We start from the raw sequence: 15,257 nt of genomic DNA, 5'->3' as shown, positions 1-15,257 counted from the left end.
ATTCCACACACTCACTGTTAGCCTGTAGTTCTTGCTTGGCAAACTGCTCATGCATATCATTGGCTAATTTTTCTATCAGGGTTTATAAATATCAATTCCCAAGAGCTTTTAAACTGCTAATATTGAAGATCTCTAGGCATCCTAGGACAGCAGCAGCTGCCACCTAACCCCAAATACCCTCGCTTATAAATGATGGAAAACAACAAGAAAAGTGACACTACACAAATCCATGCCCTTGTCCTGATGAGACCACAGGGAGCTGGTAACTTGCAGAGACATTAGCAGAAAAGAGAGTACTAAATCCTAGTGAGCTATGAAAGGAAGAGAGTGTAGTTTCTCCTTAGGAAACTAGAGTAAAAGAGCCAATTAAATCCAACGTAAATGGAAGAAAGAAAATAACAAGAGTGAAAAAGTCAATGATATTGTTTAAAATTGTCAAATAATGAACATCATCAACAAAGTCAAATTTGGTTCTTTGAAAAGATTGATAAAAGATCAATAAAAGATCAATAAATTTGATATACCCTTAGCAAATTTTATCACGAAAAATACAAGTTACTGACACCAGGGATTTACAATCATGACACAGCCAGGCACCTGAGTGGCTCAGTCAGTTAAGCATCCTACTCTTGATCTCGGCTCAGGTCTTTTTTTTTTTGTAACAAATTCAAATTTCTTTCTTTCTTTCTTTCTTTCTTTCTTTCTTTCTTTCTTTAATGTTTATTCACTTTTGAGAGGGAGGAGGGGCGGAGAGAGAGGGGGACAGAGGATTTGAAGTGGGCTCTGCACTGAGAGTAGAGATCCTGACGCAGGGCTTGAACTCACAAACCACAAGATCATGACCTGAGCCTAGGTTGGATGCTAACTGACTGATCCACCCACGCGTCCATCAGCTCAGGTCTTGATCTCAAGGTTGTGAGTTTGAGCCCCTCATTGGGCTCCACACTGGACATGGAGCCTACTTAAAAACAACAACAACAACAACAACAACAAACCTTCCCACAAAGAAAACTCCAGACCTAGATTAAACAAACAAACAAACAAACAAACAAACAGAACATGGGGCACCTGGGTGGCTCAGTCGGTTAAGCGTCCGACTTCGGCTCAGGTCATGATATAGTGGTTTGTGGGTTCAAGCCCCGCATTGGGCTCTGTGCTAACAGTTCAGAGCCTGGAGCCTGTTTCGGATTCTGTGTCTCCTCCACTCTCTGCCCCTCCCCTGCTCATGCTCTGTCTCTCTCTGTCTCTCAATAATAAATAAACATTAAAAAAAATTTTTTAAACCAAAAAAACCATAAAATGCCTAGGAATAAATCTAATAAAAGATGTACAAGACCTGAATAATCCAGGAGATATGCCATGCTCCTGCACTGGAAGATTCCACATGGTTTAGAGAGCCCAGTCTCTAAAATCGGTCTATGGTGTGATGTGATCCCAATCACAATCTCAGGAGGGTTTTCTTCCCTTTGCAGAAATTGTCAAGCTGATTCTAAATTCTATATGTGCAAAGGGCCCATATTTGCCAAAGCAACTATGTTAAAGAAGAACAAAATTTCAGAACTTACACTGACTTCATGACTTAGCATAGAGCTATGGTAGCCAGGACAACATGGCATTAATGTGTCTGGGACAGCTGGTTGTCCGTATGGAAAAAATGAACACGGACTCCTATCTAATTCCACAGAAATTAATTCAAGCCATAGCTTAGGCCTAAAGATAAAACCTCATAATCATAAGATTTCTAGAAGAAAACAAAATGTCTTCATGAGTCTGGAATAGGCAGATTTGGATAGGACACAAAAACACTAGCCCTTCATGGAAAAACTTGATAAACTGGACTTTATTAAAAGACACAATTTAAAACTGTAGAGACAAGCCACAGGGCACGAAAACAGTATTTGCAGCACATTGACCAAGGACCTCATTCAGAATATATAAAATTCATAAATTGATAGTAAAAAGATGAACGACCCAATTTTTTTAAATGGGCAAAAGACTTGAACAGATACTTTCCTAGGGAGATGGAAGAAAGGCCTGTCTATGATGAAAATGTGTCAACATCATTAGTCATCAGGGAAATGCAGATAAACATCACATTAAGATACCATTTCACAAACACTGGGATGGCTACAGTCAAAAAAACGGACAACACGAAACGTTGGTGAGGATATGAACCATCACCAGTAAGAACGTAAAATGTGACAATCACGTTGGGAAACGGTTTTGAGGTTCCCCATAAACATGAACATGCATTCTCCCCATGACCAGAAATTCCACTCGGTGCTTACCCAAGTGAGATGGGTGTGCTCACAAAAACACCCTAACAAGAATGTTCATAGCGGCCTCCTTCCCAACAGTCACACTCTGGAAATAACCCAGCAGCTACCAGCCCCACATGAGGGCTATCACACAGAGAAAAAGAGCACCCTGCTGACCATGGGGCCTGTGCATCTATTTATAGGGAGCCCAGGGGCAGCCCAAACAAAGCAATGGGATAAACACCAGAAAGCAGTTCCCTGGTGGTGGCAGAGGGAACCACATTAAACGAAAGTAGGAGAAAGTCACAAATAAATTTGAAACCCTAAATAAGTGTGTTTCCCTAGGAAAATACGATGTATCCATTAGAGACAGAAGCCTTACCTGACTGATTTCTCTAGAAGACACAGAGGAAGTTATCAAGGATCCAGCCCACAGATGGCTTTAACATGTAACCACCAAGTCTTAAAGATCTGATTGCATCAATGCCCCATAAATTGTCCCAGAGCATAGAAAGTCAGGGAATTTTTCCACTTATTTTCAGAAGTGTAACACTGACACTTAACTCCGATCAAAGAAAAGTACAATAAAAATAAAATTACAGACCTTTAGTTATTGATGAGAATGTACAAATAAAATATTAGCAAACAGATTCCAATTTCACATTAAGGAAACACAATACATGTGACCAAGTGAACTTATTCCAGGAATGCAAGGTTGACTCAACATTAGGAAACCCATTAGCTTAATACGCATTTATAGATCTACGGGGGATAGTCTTATAATTATCTCCATAGATGGTAAAAAAGCTTTCCACAAAATTCAACATTTATTCTCTATAAAAACTCTTAAGAAAATGGGAATTATAGGCACATTCTTAACATGATAGTGTTTATGTGGGTGCGTGTTATTTCCAAGTCACCAACTTACTTAGTGGGGAAATATTCTAGGTGTTTCCAGTAATACCAGGATGCAACACAAAGATATCCATGATCTCCCATTCCAGTGTGTGCAAACTACAGTCCCAATTATGGCCTGGCACTTGGTTTTGGGAATAAAATTTTACTGGAACACAGACACACTCATTCATTACTTATTGTTTGTGGCCACTCTTGCACTGTAACAGTGGAGCCGAGTGGGTGCAACTGTATGACCCACAAAGCTGAAAATATTTAGCATCTGGCCTTTTAAGAAAATGTTGGCTGACTCCTATCCTACAGTGACCACCATCAGATGGAGGTGTTAGCTGTTATAGTGAGACGAGAAACCAACAGGAGGCATAAGAACTGGGCAAAGTAAAATGGACTCTGTCTATAGATGCTATCACTGGATATCTGGAAACTCCTAGAAAGCCAATGATAAAATAACTTAAAAAAAAAAAAAAAGATGGGCAAAAGACATGAATAGACACTTCTCCAAAGAAGACATCCAGATGGCCAACTGACACATGAAAAAATGCTCAGCATCACTCAACATCAGGGAAATACAAATCAAAACCACAATGAGATACCACCTCACACCTGTCAGAATGGCTCACGTTAACAACTCAGGCAACAACAGATGTTGGCGAGGATGCGGAGAGAGAGGATCTCTTTTGCATTGTTGGTGGGAATGCAAGCTGGTGCAGCCACTCTGGAAAACAGTATGGAGGTTCCTCAAAAACTAAAAATAGAACTACCCTACGACCCAGCAATGGCACTACTAGGCATTTATCCATGGGATATAGGTGTGGTGTTTCGAAGGGACACATGCACATGTTTATAGCAGCACTATCAACAATAGCCAAAGTATGGAAAGAGCTCAAATGTCCATCGATGGATGAACGGATAAAGAAGATGTGGCATATATACAATGGAATATTACTCGGCAATCAAAAAGAATGAAATCTTGCCATTTGCAACTACGTGGATGGAACTGGAGGGTATTAGGCTAAGTGAAATTAGTCAGAGAAAGACAAAAATCATATGACCTCACTCATATGAGGGCTTTAAGAGACAAAACAGATGAACATAAGAGAAGGGAAACAAAAATAATATAAAAACAGGGAGGGGGACAAAACAGAAGAGACTCATAAATATGGAGAACAAACAGGGTTACGGGAAGGGTTGTGGGAGGGGGGTTGGGCTAAATGGGCAAGGGGCACTAAGGAATCTCCTCCTGAAATCACTGTTGCCCTATATGCTAACTAAATTGGATGTAAATTTAAAAAAATTAAAAAATAAAACAAGTTAAAAAATAAAAAAAATTAGGGGCGCCCGCCTGGGTGGCGCAGTCGGTTAAGCGTCCGACTTCAGCCAGGTCACGATCTCGCGGTCTGTGAGTTCGAGCCCCGCGTCGGGCTCTGGGCTGATGGCTCGGAGCCTGGAGCCTGTTTCTGATTCTGTGTCTCCCTCTCTCTCTCTGCCCCTCCCCCGTTCATGCTCTGTCTCTCTCTGTCCCAAAAATAAATTAAAAACGTTGAAAAAAAAATTAAAAAAATTCAGTAAGGAAGCAGTATATAAAATTAGATACCATATTCAATAATCTTTACATACTAGAAAAATAACCAAATTAGAGGGTCTGATGATAGATAAAACCCCATTTACAAACACATTAAAGAAGATCCATTACTTGATAAATAAACTTAACAAGAAAGTGTAAAACACAGGGGCAGAAAGCTTTAAAACTTCTCAAGACACAAAATTATATTTGAACAGATGGAAAGACATCCTTTGTTCCTGGACAAGGCAATTCAGCATTGCAAAAATGCCCGTTCTGCCTAAGTGAACCCCCCAACAGACTGTCACTCTGTTTTGGGAGCAGGCGAGTCGATGCTACGTGCAGGCAGGAAACGTGCAGTCATAGCTACAAAAGACAGGAAAAGTGAGGAGGGAGGGCTGTCTCATTCACACACCGAAATGTGGGGCCGACCTCTGTAGTCACGACGGCTGGTGCTGGTGTCAGTGACTGGTCAGTGGACTGCGTGGTGAGTCCAGAAACAGGCCCCAGCTTAGACGGAAATGTGGCATAGGAAGCAGGTGTCACCGGAACCGCTGGGACAGAACGAGCTTTTCAATAAATGGTGCTTTGTGAAGCTTTGGTTACCGCGCTTTGTGTTTGTCCGTCTGTCCGTCAGGGCTGGAGAATCATCCTCAAGGTGGTGTTTGCCCCTTCAGGGTTACCAGGTTGATGAGCTCACAGTGGCTCCCGACACGGAGAGTCACCTTATTCCCATGGCCACCATGGCTCGCTCCTTCTGCTGCAGACAGAGTCAACTCGCTGTTGCTTTATTTAGACTTCTTTCATGTAGTGTCTCGAGGAGATGAGTTGGTCTCTCCTTTGTGCCCTCCATCAGGCTTCAGTGCACGGTTTTCTGACCTCACAGAATTAGCCGCGACCCTCTCCCCTTCCGTTCCGTGCTCTGGAACTTGGTTTTCTGTATTCAGGTTCGCTAAAACTTGCTCGCAGAAACGAGTGGATCAGACACCCCCACCCCTCGCTCCGTTCCCTCTCACCAGTGTGACTGACTCTGTTCAGAGTAACATCACATGTACCCACGAACAGCTCCCTCCCAGCTGCCACAGGGCAGAAGCTGGGTTCTGGGGAGCCTCCCTGCTCCCCGCTCCTGCTCCTGCAGGAACGTAGCTATTGCACGGCAGAGGATGGAACCAGCCAGAGCCCCCCAACATCATGATCCTCCATGGCGCTGTAGTCAGGCCTCCGTCTCGTGGAGCCACGCACAACCTGTCCACAGAGTGTGTCTTCTTCTGGGTGATGCCTTGTCTTTTTGTTTGCTCCCTACTTTGTTTTCAGATAACACTGTTGTAGGTTTTCTGCCTACTTCGTTCAAGGTACAATGTGACTCTTGCCTCAGATGTGTGTTTTCTGTGTTGGGGGTAGAGGTGTAGGAAAAGTGCACCTGCCAACCAGAGCTAGTGTGTTCTGCCGTGTTCTGGTGATGGGACGACGTCACATGAAGGTCCCAGGAAAACCCTCGGGGCAAAGGACCAAACCTTCCAGCTTCACACAGAGCCTGCTCCGCTACAAAGCCACACATCCAGCCGCCAAAGTGTTTCAAAGAGGGAAGGGACAGCACTCACGAAAATGTAAAACACACTTGTCAGAGCTCTTCGAGAGAGATGCGGTAAAACGTCAAAACCAGCCCCAAATACGCCCGAGAAGCTAGGTGCCCACAGGCAGTCAGGATAGGATTTCTGCTGTGAAATGACCCCCTCCAGACAACCCTGGAGTGGCCTGGCTCCTCTGTGACTTGGAAGTTTCAAAGTTTTGGACAATTTTCTGACGCAGAGGCACACACACTGGAGCGATGACTCTGCAAAGGACTCAGCTTTTGTGCTGAATTTTCTGGGCAAGAAATCCCCATCTCACGTAGCCCTGCAGCCGTGGCCACGGACTTAAATGGTCCTTGCAAAGCCCCCCACCCCTGAACCCCAACGTACTTCTGAGGAACAGGAAACTGACCTCATACAACATAGGTGTCCACCAAAACACCTCTGAGAATCAAACTGCGTTACTTGTCATTTGAATAAATGTCCAGCTCCAGACAGAAGTGTGTGGTCCCACATATCCTAACACCTTTGAGTGGTGAATGGAAAGTCCAGTATCTGCCTGGCTCTCATCCTAGGGGGCTATTTGAGAGTTTGTAAATACGCTTAAATCAGGCGCCTGGGGGGCTCAGTCAGTTGAGTGTCTAACTCTTGATTTTGGCTCAGGTCATGATCCCAGGGTTGTGGGATCGAGCCCCATGTCCAAGCTCCGCACTGAATGTGGGGCCTGCTTAAGATCTCTCTCTCTTTCTCTCTCCCTGTGCCCCTCCCCACAACCTCCATCCATGCTCTCTCTCTCTCTAAAAATTTTAAAAAAAATTTATATATATATATATATATATACAGATGCGCCTGCCTAATGCCGTGCCCCAATGCCTCTGTTCTTGGACACACAGTGTTTTGGGGGAGGCACCTATGAACATTTGAAATTTGTCTGATTACATCATTTATCAAAAGACCTGCATTCACTGCCTGAGACAAAAGAAGTGTGGAGGCACATGACGACATTAAACACACTGCCAGCCTACGGGGTGGGGACCTGGCTAAGAGGAGTGAGGGCACCCAGCACCTGGCACTCACCACCAAAGAGCTGGGCCCCTTTCTGCCTGGACGTGACCTGGCCTCCCTCCTGCCCCACGCTTAGCCGAGGCCCTGGGGGCTGGCGCCCACGGGGGCTGGTGGGTTTCAGGGTGGCGGGGCAGGGAGAACGGGCTGGTACCACCCACTTCCCGTGCAGTGACGGGGACACTTGGGTAAGTCAGGGCGCTGCCGCTACAGCGGATCGCACCCACTGGTGCTGGCGCAGCCTCCCAGGATGGGAGCAGCCAACCACGAAGCCCCTGCCGTCCTACCCCTGGGACTCGGACGGAAGTAGGTGGGGCCACACTGGGGTCCACGGACGGCTGGTTGGAAGACCATCGATCATGCTAATAGACTATCAGAGTGACTATTTGCTGTTGCCACTACCCTGAGGTCGGGTGACGTGCTCAACGGGTGGGCAGTCAGACCAACTGCCGTGTGGCGCTGGCAGCGGTGACCTCAGAGGGGTCTGGTGGCGGGGGGTGCGTGGCCCTCGGCCCCAGCCCCTCCTGGAGCGCCCGCTGCTCGGCCATCTCCCTGAACGGCTCCCCCGAGGGGAGGCTGCTGCACACTGAGCCTGTCGTGCTAGCAACGGTTCAAAGACCGAACGACGGCTCAAGGCTCGAGTATATAAAACGCCTTCTTAAAAAAGATTTTATAAGATTAGTCACAACCAAAAAACAACCTTAATTTTAACTCACAAGGCAGAAATTTTTTAAAAAAGAAAAAGGACCATAAAATGCCGTTTGCCGAGTCATATGGATTCAATATCGGATTGACGTTCTGGTCCAGAAGCATCATGCCAAATACTTTTACACATGTGGGACCATCTTTCAAATATGCATCGCCAACGTTTGTTTTCTCCCGGTCTCTTTTTAATCCTACAAGAGTTTTGTGTTTTCTCAAACATGGTACATGGAAAATGAGGTCACTTTTCCAAGTGGAAAAAAGGATTTGGTCCCAAACTTAAGACTGAACTTTTTTTAAGGGGCAAAAAAGTCACATCTCTATTCAATTACTGAAAGTCACGAAACGTGCACCTGCAACTTAGGGGGCAGCAGGGGTCACGGCAGGTGAGGGCCCCGGGTGCCCGCGCCTCCCACGCTGCTGGCCCCGCCGCCCACAGCCCCTCTGTGGGGATAAAGGCAAAAACGTGCGAAAAGCCCGGGACTTCCCTTGGCAAACCCGTTGCATATCCTGATCTCGTCCAGTCCCGAGGCAGAAAAAACAGCCAGCGAGTACTTCAAAGATCGTTCTGTCAAGGTCACGGCAGAGGAACACAACGAGGGAAAATGGAACAATTCTAACGGCCCCTCATCGCTCCTCCCTAGAATAAAGGGACGTGGGGAGCCAAGCACTCCCCTGAGAGCCGCGGCCATGGCTACGGGGCAACAACACAAGGCCCAGCCCGCGCCAGTCACGCGAGCGAGCGGGCACCAGGCAGCTGCCTGGCCTTGCTGGAGGCAGATCACTCGCGGCCTCTCCATGGGGCCCGCGTGCGTGCGAGGGAGCGGAATGACTGGCTGTTTATAGATCCCACAAACAGTAAACTCAGCCTTGAATTTCTGCCACGAAGCAGCAATGGTGCTTGAAAACAGTTCTTGAAAGACGCAGTTGGCTGACCCCTCGTTCCCTCTCTCTAACCCGGGCCCGGCTCTGGGTATCCTGCTGCCCTGGGCTCCCCGGGGCCTTCCTTTCCACGGGAACCACAGAAACCGGGGGGGGGGCGGGGCCCCCCGGTGCCGGGACAGGGCTCTCAGCAAGAACCACCGCTCTGCAGCCGTCCCGGCCTCCCCGTGCCCAGCGGGGGTGGAGCCCAGAACTAGGTGCCTGCTGCCATGTCCAGCATCCACTGTCTTCCCTTCTCTGGGACCATGCTGCCTCTTCACGGACCCTTCAACCTTGTGCTGCCTTTTCAGCTGTGCAACCTTGGCCAAGTTAATTAACCTCTCTGGGCCTCAGTCTCCTCCTCTGAAAAATGTGAGTGACAGCAGTGACCACCTATGAGGGTTAAATGAGCCCTGCCCAGCATAGAGTGAGCAAAGAATCCATATTGTACTAGAACCCATAGAATCTGTACTATAATTAGAGTGCAGGACATGTGATTTGATACCAGAAGTGTTGAAATCATTTCCTAAAGTGAGAACAAAGCCTATACTTTAAAACTGGGATCTACTTCCTGAGTACAAACATCTTAACGTGAAGTTTGGTTGATTAAAAGCCAGCCCAGTTAGGGACAATCAATAAATAAATGCTATTGATGAGTCTGAGGGTCCATCTGGAGGAAGCAGGCCTGTCCTCGCAGGCGTCCTGATGGCTGGAGGGTTGCACTCGCTGACCCTGAAATCTCTGACCTCACTCTCCGAGTATGTTCTAGACCACCAGCCTCGGCCTGGCTACCATGGGTCACTCCAGACCTTCTGGGTCAGAGCCTGCCTTGGACAAGTTCCAAACCTTTCCTTCACACGTGGGCAGCTCTACACCCAGGAGAGCCTGATCCAGCTTTGCCCCACTTTGCCCCACTTTGCCCCCCCACCACTTCGAACAGCAGGAAGGAGGGGTGGTGCTGGGGCCTGAGGTGGCTTGGTGATAAAGCCCTCCAGGCAGAACACCACCAGCAGGAGGGAGAGCTACAGGGTAACCTGTAGACCCGCAGGGCGCTGGCAGCCTCCTCATGAGGGAGGAGTCAGGTGTGAGCCTGAGCCAGCAGTGGGCCATCCCCCAGCATGCCTGGGGAGGGATGCTTTGAGACAGAACAGGCACTCCAGCATCCAGGTGACAGGAAGGTTCTCAGGTTCCCAGAGGTTCAGCTGCTGCCCCATGAACCCAGGATGACACAGAGCTGCCTGGAAGGTCCTCACAAATGCTGGCTCCTTCCATAGTAATTAAAACTTCACATGATGGCTCAGGGCTGCAATTCCTCAGTGTTCCACAGATTCAAACATTGAAATGGTAATGTGAACAAGAGTTAAAACACGTGGCATCTTGGGGCGCCTGGGTGGCGCAGTCGGTTAAGCGTCCGACTTCAGCCAGGTCACGATCTCGCGGTCCGTGAGTTCGAGCCCCGCGTCGGGCTCTGGGCTGATGGCTCAGACCCTGGAGCCTGTTTCCGATTCTGTGTCTCCCTCTCTCTCTGCCCCTCCCCCGTTCATGCTCTGTCTCTCTCTGTCCCAAAAATAAATAAACGTTGGAAAAAAAAAACAAAAAAAACACGTGGCATCTTAAGTAAGCATGGCCCATGCTCCTTCCATGGGGCTTCCCTACCAGAGGCTGGCCCAGTCTCCTCACCTTGTGCTGAAATCACCTGCTGGAGACCCACTCAATTACTCAGAGTTCAGTGGGGGCAGGACCCAGGACACAGGTGTCTAAGCCTAGGAGACCCTACAACCAAGCAGGACCAGAGTAAGCACGATGGTCACTAAGTGAGAGGGACCCAGTGAGCCCAACTCAGTGGCTGAGGATAGTCAGAGGTTCATTAGGATGGTCAGGGGTTCCTGGTGGATGGTCAGGGTTCATGGTGCATGGTCAGAGGTTCATGGTGGATGGTCAGAAGTTCATGGTGGATAGTCAGGGGTTCATGGTGGATGGTCAGGGGTTCATGGTGGATGGTCAGGATTTACGGTGATTTATGGTGGATGGTCAGGGGTTCATGGTGGACAGTCAGGGGTTCATGGTGGACGGTTAGAGGTTCATGGTGGACGGTCAGAGGTTCATGGTAGATGGTCAGGGGTTCCTGGTGGATGGTCAGGGTTCATGGTGGATAGTCAGAGATTCATGGTGGACGGTCAGGATTTATGGTGGACAGTCAGGGGTTCATGGTGGACGGTCAGGGGTTCATGGTGGACAGTCAGGGGTTCATGGTGGACGGTCAGAGGTTGATGGTGGATGGTCAGGGGTTCATGGTGGATGGTCAGAGGTTCATGGTGCATGGTCAGAGGTTCATGGTGGATGGTCAGAAGTTCATGGTGGACAGTCAGGGGTTCATGGTGGACGGTCAGAGGTTCATGGTGGACGGTCAGAGGTTCATGGTGGACGGTCAGAGATTCATGGTGGACGGTCAGGATTTATGGTGGACAGTCAGGGGTTCATGGTGGACGGTCAGGGGTTCATGGTGGACAGTCAGGGGTTCATGGTGGATGGTCAGGGGTTCATGGTGGACGGTCAGAGGTTCATGATGGATAGTCAGGGGTTCATGGTGGATGGTCAGAAGTTCATGGTGGATAGTCAGGGGTTCATGGTGGATGGTCAGGGGTTCATGGTGGATGGTCAGAGGTTCATGGTGCATGGTCAGAGGTTCATGGTGCATGGTCAGAGGTTCATGGTGGACAGTCAGGGGTTCATGGTGGATAGTCAGGGGTTCATGGTGGATGGTCAGGATTTACGGTGATTTATGGTGGATGGTCAGGGGTTCATGGTGGATGGTTGGGGGTTCAGGGTGGTCAGTCAGGACTTCATGATAGACAGTTGGAGATTTATGGTAGACAGTTGAGTGTCCATGGTAGATGGCCAGGGGTTCATGGTGGACAGTTGGGGATTCATGGTGGAAAGTCAGAGAACAAATGGTGGATGGTCACAGGCTAATAGATGGTGGGGGGGGGGATGGTTCACAGTGGAGAATCCTGATGACCTAAAAGCCACAAAAAGGCCAGGCCCAGTCAAGTCCCAGCCACCCAATCCATCCTCAGAGATGGGACCAGGATCCATGCACTGACCCCACAGGAAGGCCACTGGATGGGCAGAAGGCACAACCTCATGGGCCAGGGCAGAACAAGGTTGAGAAGTGACACAAGCTTGTGGGCAGGGTCCTCAGGTCAGCCTGGGACACCCCATGCATATCGTCAGGCTGGCAGTGGGGCACGGGCCCACAGAAAGTAAGGAAGGTAAGGTGGAGGGCTGTACTAGAGGGGCAGGGAGCCAAGCTTGCCCTCCTGGCATGAGGCCTCTGCTTTCCATGCTTATTCATGTCTGGTGAGCCCCTGAAAGAAACTGAAAGGGGCTTCAGAAGAGTGGGTTCAGCAGCCACAACAGAAGATAATCAAAGGCAGATTCCTTGGAGGAGAAAGACCAAAGGAACACCCAGGAGGCATAGCCGCTGGTGCTGCAGACTGCTCCGCAGGGAGACAGAAACAGGCGAGGCTCTCTCGAGGGCCGGGCAGCCCGCACTCCATCACCTGCCATGGGCCCCCAGAATCACACCAGCTCCTGCCCTGGTAACCCCACTTACACCCTTCAAAAGTCAGAGACAGACTCGCCCCTCTTAAGCCTATCGGCTTGAGGGAGCCAGGCCTGAGCAGGTGGGAGGTGGCCAAGGAGTCAGGCCCCAATCCCAGGGCCCCTCTGTCTGTGTCCCAGTCCTTCTTGGTGGGCCGGGGCTGGGACCCCCAGCTACTGTGCTCTCCCCCCATGCCTGAAGGCCCTGTCCTGTCCTCCCAGCCAACTCCTACTGTGCCCCTCTTTCTGCACCAGGCAACCCAAGTCCTGGCCATGAGTTTGCTGGGGTTTTGTGCCTGCTCCTCCCAGCCGGTGTGTCTGGGCACTAGTCTCTAGGCCAGCAGAGTAGAAGAGCCACGGAGGGAGATAGGCTCCCGTGTCTCTTGAGGTCCGATGTGGGGGACAGTGAGTTTCTAGGTCTTTCTTTAGAAGAGCCACGCCCTGGAGGTGGGAAGTCCCTGTGCCATGCCAGCACTCCCTGTAGCTCCTGCCAGGCCCCCAGACGGTACCCCGCATGAGTCACCATCCCGAGGCCCCGGGAGTGCCCGGGAACTGCTGGGACCCCTCCCCTGAGGACATGCTGCAGCCCGCAGTTCCGTACCCTAAACACAACCCCTTTCATCCACATCCCCACATGCAGTTGGTTCAACAAAACATGGACACAGGGCTTCCTGACTCCTCCTCCCCAAAACCAGGCCCAGGAGGAGAAAAGGAGGAGCCCCAGAAAGGCCATCTGGGGCTGGGATGAGGAGGTGAGGAGGCGACTGGGGCTGCAGCCCGGGCAGGGGCTTGGGGGCAGTCAGAGAAAGGTGGAAGGAAGAGATCTTGTTCTGCTGTGGTCCCTCCCCGCACTGCCCAGGGACCGCCTCCCCTGGTGGGGCAGGCAGGGGTGAGACGGAGAGCGCCGGTGGAGGAAGCAGCCCAGGTGGGGGCTCCCTCCCAAGGGGGGCCGGCATCCCCTCCCCTCCTTGAGCCTTGTCTGCCCCAGCACACAGCTCCCCGGCAGAGCAGGGACAAGGCATGCAGGGCAACACAGGGGGCTCAGGATAGAGCGGAGAGTGAATTTAAAAAGTACATTTCGGGAAATAAGAAAAGACATAAGCAGAATAAAACACGAAGCATTACAAACAAATCAAATGGAAATAGTAGGCATGAAACTGGAACCAGAGAAATAAACCAGTCTGGGATCTGGTGTGATGGACAGCACCCTGCAGTCGGCCGGGAGGAGCCCCCTCTCCTGAAGGGCAGCGGGCGGGAGGGGGGGGGGGCGGAGACCAAACAGAACGTGGAAGAAAAACCAGCAGATGGGAGGGTGGCTGTGGAAGTACCAACATCTGGATAAGAGCAGCTCTAAAAGATGAAAGCTATAGGGGAGAAGAGCTTTATCCGACATGAAGACAGAAATAAAACGTCCAGACTGAGGACCACAGACCTCAGATGGAAGGAGCCAGCACAGCCAGACCCACAGTGGCGCAGGGACATGTCACAGCACGACCCACAGTGGGCGCAGGGTCACGTCACAGCCAGACCCACAGTGGACGCAGGGACATGTCACAGCCGGACCCACAGTGGACGCAGGGACATGTCACAGCCAGACCCACAGTGGACGCAGGGACATGTCCCAGCACGACCCACAGTGGACACAGGGTCATGTCACAGCCAGGCCCACAGTGGACGCAGGGACATGTCCCAGCACGACCCACAGTGGACACAACGTCATGTCACAGCCAGGCCCACAGTGGATGCAGGGACATGTCACAGCCAGGCCCACGGGGGACGCAGGGACATGTCACAGCCAGACCCACAGTAGACGCAGGGACATGTCACAGCCAGACCCACAGTGGACGCAGGGACATGTCCCAGCACGACCCACAGTGGACACAGGGTCATGTCACAGCCAGGCCCACAGTGGATGCAGGGACATGTCACAGCCAGGCCCACGGGGGACGCAGGGACATGTCACAGCCAGACCCACAGTAGACGCAGGGACATGTCACAGCGAGGCCCACAGTAGACACAGGGTCATGTCACAGCCAGGCCCACAGTGGATGCAGGGACATGTCATAGCCAGACCCACAGTGGACTCAGGGACATGTCACAGCATGACCCACAGTGGACGCAGGGGACATGTCACAGCATGACCCACAGTGGACGCAGGGATATGTCACAGCCAGGCCCACAGTGGGCGCAGGGTCACATCACAGCACGACCCACAGTGGGCGCAGGGTCACGTCACAGCCAGACCCACAGTGGACGCAGGGACATGTCACAGCCGGACCCACAGTGGACGCAGGGACATGTCACAGCCAGACCCACAGTGGACGCAGGGACATGTCCCAGCACGACCCACAGTGGACGCAGGGACATGTCACAGCCAGACCCACAGTGGACGCAGGGACATGTCACAGCCAGACCCACAGTAGACGCAGGGACATGTCACAGCGAGGCCCACAGTAGACACAGGGTCATGTCACAGCCAGGCCCACAGTGGATGCAGGGACATGTCACAGCCAGTCCCACAGTGGACGCAGGGACATGTCACAGCCAGACCCACAGGGGACGCAGGGACATGTCACAGCCAGACCCACAGTGGATGCAGGGACATGTCACAGCGAGGCCCACAGTGGACGCAGGGACATGTCACAGCCAGACCCACAGTGGACG

The 15,257-nt window shown here is 50.7% G+C and overlaps 1 protein-coding gene across 2 annotated transcripts in view; it reads right to left on the bottom strand.

Moving 5' to 3' along the window:
* Nucleotides 1-15,257, bottom strand: part of AHRR (aryl hydrocarbon receptor repressor) — a 93,640-nt gene that overhangs the window by 21,378 nt on the left and 57,005 nt on the right. The gene's annotated exons all lie outside the window — the stretch shown is intronic.

This window comes from Herpailurus yagouaroundi, unplaced genomic scaffold, assembly GCF_014898765.1.
Source record: "Herpailurus yagouaroundi ecotype Mexico unplaced genomic scaffold, PumYag 321, whole genome shotgun sequence".
Classification (NCBI taxonomy): Eukaryota; Metazoa; Chordata; class Mammalia; order Carnivora; family Felidae; genus Herpailurus; species Herpailurus yagouaroundi.
The sequence above is the reverse complement of the archived record's forward strand: the minus strand, read 5'-3'. Positions and strand labels throughout refer to the sequence as shown.